At 43.0% G+C, this 10699-nt stretch overlaps 1 protein-coding gene across 1 annotated transcript in view; it reads left to right on the top strand.

The window, feature by feature from the left end:
• The first annotated feature begins 5550 nt into the window (after positions 1-5550).
• Positions 5551-10699, top strand: part of LOC113019949 (neurabin-2-like) — a 29927-nt gene continuing 24778 nt past the window's right edge. Inside the window, exon 1 of the mRNA XM_026163614.1 lies at positions 5551-5764. The gene's annotated coding sequence lies outside the window, so the exon portion shown is untranslated. The remainder of the gene's footprint in view (positions 5765-10699) is intronic.

Raw genomic sequence — 10699 nt, 5'->3', positions numbered from 1 at the left:
GACTCTGGCCCTTCTTATACAGGACGTCTGTATTTGTAGTCCAGTCCAGTTTATTGTTGAGGTGAACACCCAGTTACTTATAAGAGTCCACTATCTCAATGTCTTTCCCTTGGATGTTCACCGGTGTTGCAGGGGGTGACTTCCTCCTGAGGTCTATGATCATCTCCTTTGTCTTGCCGGCGTTGATTTGGAGTACGTTGGTCTCACACCAGCCAACAAAGTCACTGATGACCCCCCTGTATTCCTGATCATTCCCGTCTGATACGCATCCAATGATGGCTGTATCATCTGAGAACTTCTGTGGATGGCAATTGTCCGAATTATAACAGAAGTCTGAAGTGTAAAGTGACAGCGTCATCCACCCCAATTCCAGAACGGTAGGCAAACTGCAGGGGGTCCATCACTGAGCCCACCAGTGGCCGAAGGTGGTGCAGGATGAGCCTTTCCATGGTCTTCATCAGATGAGAAGTCAAAGCAACAGGCCTGAAGTGGTTGGGCTCCCTGGGGTGTGCGATTTTTGGCACCGGAACCACACAGGAAGTCTTCCACAGTTCAGGAACCCTCTCCAGGCTCAGGCTCAGGTTGAAGATGTACAGGGCCACACTTCCAATCACAGGACATTTTGCAGAGTTCAAACCTGCAGCTGCAGCGCAAACAACAACAAACACTGTAAACGTGTCCTGGAGTTTCTGCAGGTGCAGACAGAGCTACTGCTGTAAGTAAGCCTAACAGCTTCCAGATCATTTATTCTGGCTGTATGGCAAGAAGGTCATCACTGCTTCAAGCACGGTCTGTATGATCTGGTCAGAGAGCAAGGACAGCAGCAGTCCTCTGCCCTTGAAGAAAAGACATCTGCCCAAGATGAAGAAACTTCCTCTCCAGAAGATGAGGGGCCAATCTCCAAAGAGGCTGACAGCATCACCACTGATGAAGAGTACTGGCCAGTGCCTGATTCCTCTTCTTGGGGGGAGGGTTGGGGTTGGGGGGCATGGAGGTGGAGGCCGAGCAGCTGATGGAAAAGAACATAGGAGCATTTTCTGAGACCGAGGAGCCGGTGACTGAGTGGATCCCTCATGAAAGGAAAACCATGTGGGTCCCACCACTGAAGAGAGACTGCTCTACAACCCAGTACCCACTGGTATCAAACCAGGGCTCAGCCTGTATGCAGTTTTCTGCATTAGCAGCCTGAGATCTGCTTTTATAACAAAGGAGATCTTTTAGCTGCTGTGCACCTTACAAACCTGCACGGGAGGCCAAGGTGTGAGGACTGGAGGATTATAGATGAAGTGGAGATGTGAGCCTAAACCAGAATAAAGCAATACATAGCATGTTGGATGACAACACTGGAAGTTCTCAGGAAGTAAAGAAGGCATGGGGTTCAGACTCCAACTGACGGAGGAGCTCCGAGGACAACGTCTTTCCTTCGGTCACCTTGGCAGAAGAACTCCTCAGATGAAAACTGGCACAGAGGAAACAACCCAGAGCTTCCTCCCCAGCTCCTCCAGATGCAACAGAGGAAGATTTTGTTGTCTGTCTTTGGCTTCACCAAAACTACCACGACAATATCCCACATGCCAAAGCAACGGAGGAATGTGCTTCTTTTGACAGCAACACACAAGGAACCAGCAGTCAGTGATGGGGAATAAAGGATGCGTGAAAGCAAGAAGCAGTCCTGGACTACAATACGCACAAATACAGCTTGGATAACTTAGAGGATGTTGGCACCTCGAGCTGTTGAAGGAAAACTAACTGATGGCTGATGGCTCTTTTCTCCAATCTCCTGGATGTCTTGGGATACGATGTCTTTGTCCTGCCGGCAGTGTTGGGAAGGTTACTTTTAAAATGTATTCCATTACAGAATACATGCCCCAAAATGTATTCTGTAACGTATTCCGTTACGTTACTCAATGACAGTAACGTATTCTGAATACTTTGGATTACTTAATATATTATCATGCTTTTTACAACAACGTGAATGTACTATTGCTGTGATTTATTACTATTACTGAAGGTCCGCGGCTCCGAACTGTAGTAAAGGGACCTCTGACTAATACTTCGGGTTCGTGTCGGGCTCGTAGCTGAAAAATAGCTTTACTTTGTTGTGTGGGTCAACTCTGCTTGCGAGAGACAGAGAGAGGCGTTGAAAGGCTGCTCCAACGGAACTTATTGTTTCGGAGGAAAACACGAACACTGTGTACAGTCGAGTCTTAATAGCTTACTTACAGCTGGGCTTTTGGCTGCAGTGGTTATTATTATATTTACATGCTGCTCGATGACAGCTCGTACTTTTCTCCTTTTTCTCCCTCCGTCGCTCACAGACACATAACGGGTATGGTAGTTCATTCTCCCTGCAGCGCGGACTACACTGCCCATGATGCTACATTCTTTAGCGCTATGCCTGTAACACTCTGCCTAGTGCATTCATATTAAATCACAGCCGTTTATTTTCCAACAGAAACACACTGCCGCTAACCAAACTGCTCGGCATAGCTTAGCACAACAACAACAAAAAGAGCTCTCTCACCCAGGAAACACACAGCAGAGAGCGCGCGTAGCTGTCAAACCAAACCCAAACAGTCCTGACCCGCCACAATATGAAACAGGAAAGTACCGCAGTGTAATCCATTTATTTCAACAAAGTAACTGTATTCTAAATACCACCTTTTTAAACGGTAACTGTAACGGAATACAGTTACTCATATTTTGTATTTTAAATACGTAACGGTGGTACATGTATTCCGTTACTCCCCAACACTGCCTGCCGGAAACAACTTCACTGAAGTGGGGGAGTCATCTACAACCTACAAATGAAGAGTGATGCTGGGAGAGCTGGGACACATGCTGGTGACCTCAACAACTGCAAGACACACTTGTCCCTGATTCTCAGCCACTTCTGCCATTGATCTCAAGATACAGTCTGACCCAGAGTGTGACCCAGAGTGTGACCCAGAGTGTGACCCAGAGTGTGACCCACACCCCACCAACAAAATGAGAAGAAGGTGCAAAAAGGCACACCTCCAGGATTGGAACAGCAGCCCCTCAGGTGTAGAAAGTGTGCCTACAAAAACCACTCTAATGTGGTTAGTACATCCTGCTGCTAATGAGGATGCACACAGAAGCACACACTGGAATATAAATTTTGATCATTTTATTGGGTCATTTGGTCATTAAATTGCTTTTCTGCCCACTAACACACCATGTGTGATATTCTTTTTAGCCATTCACCCCCCCACCAAAGAAAAAATGTAACAAAAACAAAAAAACAAAGTAAAAATAAATCATTGTTACTGTTACTGACCTGCAATGATGACAAAAGGAAATATTAGGTTTCATCATTTGTATGCTAATGGTGCTAATTTAAAAAATCAAGTCAATGAAAGTAGAAAAATGTTTTAATATATATGAATTTTATAGCATTTTGTAAACATAAACAGGGGGTGGCCATTTTTGGCCACGAACAAGCTGAGAGGGAGGTTTTTTTGTTTTTCTGTCACTGCACAAAAAAACAAAGATGCATAAAACTTATTGATACTTTTAATTATTGCTACGCATCTAACCTCCATCATGGTTACAAAATAAATCAGTTTGCATGTATTATTTAGAAAAAAATTGTGATTTTATGCTTTTATCCCTATTTAAATCATTAAAATTATGTGATTTAACTGGTATTTAAGGGGTTAAAATTCTGGATTTGATTGAAATTTTGGTCTTGATGAACAGCACTGATGCTAATCTAAAAAAACAAGTCAAAAAATTGGAATTTTTTCTTAATACATATGAATTTTATCATAAGTAATATGATACAAACATATGTTTAACAATTATATAAAATTGCGAGATTTGAGGTTGTCTTCCAGCTAGTGCAGTGGACAAACAAACTGGTGTTTAAAGGGTTAAAAATTTAAAAAGTAATAATTATTTTATGTTCATGAAAAGAACTAAAGTTACTTAAAAGCTTTGTGTAGAAAAAATGGCAAAAAAACATGAAAATAATCAAAATTACAGACCTAATGTGTTGGTGGCCACTTTTGGCCACGAACAAGCTGAAAGGTTGTGATTTTGAACAAACCCAGAGGGTTAATAAAGTCAAGTTCAGGTTATCATCTATGAATATTTACAACGATGCAGCTCCTTGTGACCACTTGTATATGGTGAACTCTCTTGTTAAAGGATCACAGCATCAGCAAACGTGTGCTTTTAACAGCTTTCTACAAAGCTGTTTCCTTTACAAGGAAAGATCTTGTGGATTTAAATATTCTGAGGACTTTTATTCACTTGTATTTAACAAAAGATTGTGTTTTTATTGAACTCACAGTTCAGAATAATCCTTGTTTATGTGAAAGTGGGTCGTGGTACGGCCTCTCAGTTCTGCCTGAAACAAGTGTCTCTCCCTTCGTCTTTATTCTGACTGCTTCCTGCTTGTCAACAGAAAGCTTTAAACAGCAGGTAGGATGTGGTGCTTTGAAACGTAATTTTGTGGTATTTAAGCTATGTGGATATTTTCAATTAACACTGTTTATTTGACTGCAGTTGAGAGATATGGCATGCTTTTTACTCCACAGTGACAGTTATAGTAACCACCTGTTTTTATCAGATTTTTATTATTTTACACTTTATAAGTTGTTTAAATAAAAAAAATCATTTCCATCACCTTATAGAACAAAGCACTGGCTGACATATGCTCCCTTCCTGAGACTTGCCTTATGTATAAAAGTATATCAAAAGTATTGTAAACACAGCAGAAAAACAAAAATGAAAGTGATGTAAATGAAAATACACCCATAACAGCATCACTGGAAAAAATGTAAAAATACAGTAAATTAAAGCTATAAAGGTAAATGAAAGTATAGAATTACAATGATGTTAGTAAAAAAGTTCTGTATGTACTGTACGGTATAGAAAATGCAATAACCTGTCAATAAAAAGCAGTAAAATCACAGTAAAAGTACAGTAAATGAGTGCAAACAGCTGCTGCAGCGGTGGCGTCACTGCACCTTGCGTTTGGCAGTGACAGCTTCTGCCAGCAGAGGTCGCTGGAGCTCTACTGTATCTGGAGAGGAGCTCTCGCTGATCGGTTTCTACCGAGCAGCTCGTAAAAGTCATCCAACCACAGAGACACAAAAACAACAACCAAAAAAAGCAGCTAACCAGCGGGGGCCGGCAGGACCCGCTTTATATAAGATCAGGTAGTTGCTGCTTGTTTAACGGAATGAATTCAACCACACCTGATGAACGACGACCGAGGAGGGAGAAGGCTGTGTGTGTGGACGGAGTGTGAACAGATAAAGGTGTGAACGAGCAGGAAACGGGTTGGGGGAGAAGATGAGGAAGAGGAGTAGGGGTGAGGAGGAAACAGAGAGAGAGAGGGGGACGGAGGAAAACAGATGATGTGAGGGGGGAGGAGAAGGAGGAGCAGAGAGGAGGCAGGCACTCAGTCTGCTTTGCTTCGCAGGAGGAATCGGCAGCAACAGAAGGACAATGGACAGCGTTCACCGCGGGTCCTAACGAGCACCGGGCAGCTTCATCAAGCTGGAATACAAGGTATGGCTGAAGGTTAGCACACGGGTCAGTTCGTGCCGTCGTTTTACCCGCGTTAAAAAAGCTGCCGTGTGTCTGCGGGAGAGGAGAGAGGCTGCAGGAAGGAAGCGACGCGGCGCAGCAGACGCTGAGCGGGGCCTGCGTACCGGCTGCCTCTGGGTCCTGGAACCGGCCGGTGAAACCGTCCGATACCGCCACAGCTCTGCGCCTTCATCGTATCAACCGGGTAATAACGGCCGCGCTGAAACACAGCAGGGAAAGACACGCGGGAACACCCTATTCCACTGCTCACGCTTATCCTTAGAGAACGCCACCCCAAAGTCCTTTACAAAAACGTGAAATTTTGCACTCGACTCACTGCCAGCAGGGCTACCCACCCTTTTATCAGACCATTTGAAACTTCTCCGGGTTCCTCGGGGTACTCTGTCGGATTCGGCGCCAGACTCATTAGTCAAACCTTTTTATTTCAAATTAAAACCAATGATAACGTGCGAGCATAGTGCTACAGCGTATTGGTATTGACGTGCAGTGAGCGGGACCACGGCACGCGACCCGCAAACAATAGTTGACATTAGTGTGAGATAAACGCTGCTGTGTGTGCTGCTCGGACGCCGATTTGTTGAAAAGTGTGCGCTTACTAACAGTACGTATTCAGTCTTATTTGGCGATTGACGTGTTTGCTAGAAAAGAAGCGGCACAAAAAAGGAGCCGTTTTCGGATAGGAGTTTGGTGCGTGGAGCATATGTCGCTATGCCAACAAAGCCTCTCTCGAGCTTGTGGCAGCAGCAGCAGGAGGAGCACGCAGGCAGACTGTCTGCCAGAATGAACCTTTGCACTAGCCGAGGCCCGATGCAGCGATTGTCGTGTGAATAGATGGAGTCATTGTGTTTACCATAATGTGCCTTCTGTTGGACACTGTGCGTGACGCACGCAGGGCATAAGGACTTTAATGCTCGCGTCTGAACGGCCAGTGTATTATCGTGCCAGTTTCAAGCATTATGTAGCTGAGCTACTGCAGAGACTGTGACACAGACAGATGTGAGCGGTTACAGTGAACTGAGCACTCCTCGGTTTTACAGTATATCATGAGACAAGGTCACTTGTGCCATACTAACCACCCAAACACTTAGAAAAACACAGGGAAGGCTGTGCGTGTGATGTAGCCTGTATTTAGTGATGGGAGGAGGCGTTCAGGGACCTCCCATAAATAGATTACAAGTCAATAGATGCTTGCCTCCATATGCTTAGGGTGACTGGTGCAGGCAGTGGTTCTGGTGCATTGTTTTTATTTTTTGGATCGTATTGCCGTACTTGATACTGAGTGTGTGTGTGTGTGGGTGGAGGATGGGAGCCCTGTCTGTGAGTACAGGTGAAAGCAATATCCTGTTATCTAGTTAGAGATTAGAGAAGTCAGTAAGAGCTGAGGCAAATCAGTGACCCTGATGTTTCGAGAGTGAGACCAACTGGTTATAATAAACTGAAAAGGACGCTGCTGCGTGTGAAACCATGTGTGTTATTGAACAGGAAACCTGGAGCCCAGCTGGTAGTTAGACTCTACACTGAATGGCAGGAAGCAACCCCAAACCGCGAGGGATGAGAGGCAGGCAGGAGGCGGATTGAGTTGTTCTTCGAAAGAGGTGCTTCACCATACTTGTGCTGGATTTAGTTACGTTTCTTTTAACTGGTGGCTACACACCAACGAATGAAGAGGCGCAAAGGCCCGCCCACGTCACGGTGGAGACTGGAGTTGGAGTCTGTTTGCTGGTGTTGTGCGTTTTGGGGGTTTATGTGTGTTTGTCATGCTGTTTGTCAATCAGAGCGGGAGCTTCATTTGAACAATATCAGGAAACGAGCCAAGAACTATAAAAGGTGTGTGTGTGTGTGTGTGTGTGTGTGTGTGTGTGTGTGTGTGTGTGTGTGTGTGTGTGTGTGTGTGTGTGTGTGTGTGTGTGTGTGTGTGTGTGTGTGTGTGTGAGAGAAAGTTATTGGCTTTACATTCAATTTGCTCACTTGACTTCACATGATCTGTATGTGAGAATTGAGTATTTAGCAAGACAGTGTCACAAGACCGTTGTTGCAGTGTGTGTGTCTGCCCCCCCCACCCCACCCCCCATGGCCGGCAGTGCCATCTGGAGTAAGTGTGAGGCCAGACTGTACTATAAACACTGCTTCTTATTACCCAGACTGCCTTTCAGCTATGTTTACAAGTAGAATTCATCATTGTTTTGTCTGATAATTTCTTTTTAATTACTGGTTTTCTCCATAAAAGGACTTCCTGCAGGCAAAGATGGCAAAAGTTCAGACATGTGACCCTTACGCTAGCATCCAAAGATATTCAGATTGCCCTCGTGTCTGAGTAAGAAATCATTAGATCCTCATAGGAGGCGTCGAAAAGGTACATATTGACATCACTGGATAACACTTGAGCCAGTCCATAATACTGTTTGTTTGCCAGGTAACTACACACTACTTACATTTACTTACAATGTAAATTTATCTTCTACCTGAAGTGATGCAATACTTAAAACTGATCGTGCATCACTTATAACTAGTTGCACATTACTTAAAATTACTTACAGTTTAATTATTTGTTCTTTCCTGTAAAAACATGACCTTATTCTAGTGTGTCTACCTTAAAATGTTTGTAGGCAATTATAATGATTTCAAAATAAATGCATTGAGATTCCACGTAGCTACAGCCGTGGGCGGTAATATAAAGTGTTGCCTTTGTTTAGTTTAATTAGTTTCACATCTCTAAAAATGGTTTCATCTCCATCGACATCCTGTTTGTTAGCACCGTCACGGAAAGCTAAACGGTTACATGATCCAACCTGCTCGGGGTTCCTTTAGCAACGATGCATGTTGCTGCAAAGCATTTGTAAGTAGCTGCAAGTGGGAATGAGAGGAGTTTTATGTGCAACCGCAAACGCTGGAACGTCAAACATGCACCATGAATCTCAGTCAGTATCTCAGGCTTCTGCAAACATTCTGTTTCAACCATTTTTCCTACCTTTGGGCCTCTGTGATGTCAGCTACTCCAGCTATTCCTAATACGTCATCTTAGGCTCACAGCTTTGGTTGTGAGCACAGAGGTCAAGCCAATCCAGACCTTCTGTTTATGAGGCGCAGCCAATCAGAATGAAGCTGTCTTAGAACAACTTGCTAAAAAGCTATTCCAGAAGTTCCAGCAATAAAAACATGGAGATGGAAATGTTTAAACCTTAAGCACAAGCCACTGAGGAACATTCATTTTCATTAAGTTCTAGTTTATCATGCAACAAAGGAAAACATCTGCTAGTTCTTGTTACTGAGCTGTATAGATTTCTTAGTCTGTTGAGTAGAGAGTTGTTCATCTTAAGAGTTTAAAATGTAATTGCTGCATTGACTTTTGATTAACAGCCAAACACAAACTCGACTACGTTGCACAGAAGATACTGGAAAATGTAGCGATTTAGTTCAGGCAGTTTGTGGTGACCTTGTAAATTCAAATTGTGGAAGACAAATGAAACACAGCCTTAGTTGCCCATGAAATCGCGGGCTCCTGTATCGGTGGCTATCCTCATTTGGAGTCCGTTTGGTACAATCCTTAGTGGAAATTCTGATTCGGGTTTTATACTTGAGACTCAAAGAGGCAAAGTACAAGTAAATGCTGCTCGCAGTAAAATGAACTGTTGCGCTTCTTTGCATTGAGCAATGATAAGTTAAAGTAGAGGTAACATTGTGACAGTGTAACATAAATGACAGTATGAATCTTCACACAAATCCCACAGTCTGCTGGAAAAATTAGACGTGTCTCTGGCTGTGTCCACGTTCCATTAGATAATCCTTGAAATTACAAATGTATTTATTTATTTTTCATCAGGGTTAGATTATTGAAGTACTAAAGAAGGGGAATCACCTGTCTTATCACCTTGATGCTACTTCGGCTAGCTAAGAAATGTATTTGCACAAAACCCCATAGCGCTATTTATGAAGATGTAACAGAGAAGATTGCTACAAATTGGTAACCATAGACTGCATGTAAAAGATGGATGCCGTGGTTGGTTCTGATTTTACATTTTAAGGCTTTAATGTTAGTGTTTTGGCTTCTGCCATGTTCATTTCTTTCAGCCAGAAGTTAGCATATTTAGTTGAGAGGCTTAGATGCTAATTAGTGCAAAACAACAGTCTACTGAAATACAAAAGCTGAAGCACATATTCCTTGGGCAGGCTGTACCACACAGCAAGCCATAATACTTGTCTGATAAGTCCAAAAAAAACAAAAACACTCCAGAATGGATCGATACTTCACAAGTGGTAGAGACGTTCAGATCAGTGATGCTAATAATTACAACTGTGGCGTAGCACTAAGCTATCAGCTGTGTACGCAGACTCGGCAGCAGCCACACTCTTTAGCACCTTTTAGGGCGTAACAGATGTTTAAAAAAACATGCATTATACATTTGTTATGAAGAGGGAGACTAGGGATCCAAACCTCTTGTGCCAGGTTCACTTTTTAATATTGAAAAGTTGGACGTTTTAGCATTGGAATCTGTGGAGATTGAGTCGCGTTTTTTTTTGTTTTTGTTTTTTTTAAGTCAATTTCAAGTGGTCATTAGTAGAACTGCAGGTTGTTTTGTTGTTGTTTTTTGGGAACTTGTGCTTTGCCAGGGTTGTGCAGTGATGCCAATGGTAGCATGTGAGGGGTTGCGCAATGTAGGAGCTGGAGGTGCTAGCAGGAATTGTTTGTTTTGGATTGTACAAGGCTAGCTGTCTACCTGAGTTAAGCTAAGCTAATCTAACTTTCCTAATTTAGTTTGATCTGTTAAATTTGGTGCACTCAAAACTACTGCCGTGACCTTAAATCATAAAAGGTCACGCAACTATCAAAGAAAAAAAAATCAAATCAAAGTTGCCGTTATTTTTTTTGTAGTTTAGCACGTCATTGGCAGATTATCAAGAAACCTCGTTACTCTTTCTATAATTCATTGTGTTCTAATTGCTGTCTCTGTTATACTACATAGTTTTTATAGAGTCAATCAAGCCTGATGAAAACATCAGGAATCCCTGTTGCAAAGATCTGACGGCACAAGCCACAAATGCTGTCAACCAGTAAATGAGATGCTATCACGAGAAAACACTGTGATATCTTGGGACCAAAGGGCTGTTCTGTATTTATCTG

This window comes from Astatotilapia calliptera, chromosome 4 (assembly GCF_900246225.1).
Source record: "Astatotilapia calliptera chromosome 4, fAstCal1.2, whole genome shotgun sequence".
In the NCBI taxonomy this organism is placed as follows: Eukaryota; Metazoa; Chordata; class Actinopteri; order Cichliformes; family Cichlidae; genus Astatotilapia; species Astatotilapia calliptera.
The sequence above is the reverse complement of the archived record's forward strand: the minus strand, read 5'-3'. Positions and strand labels throughout refer to the sequence as shown.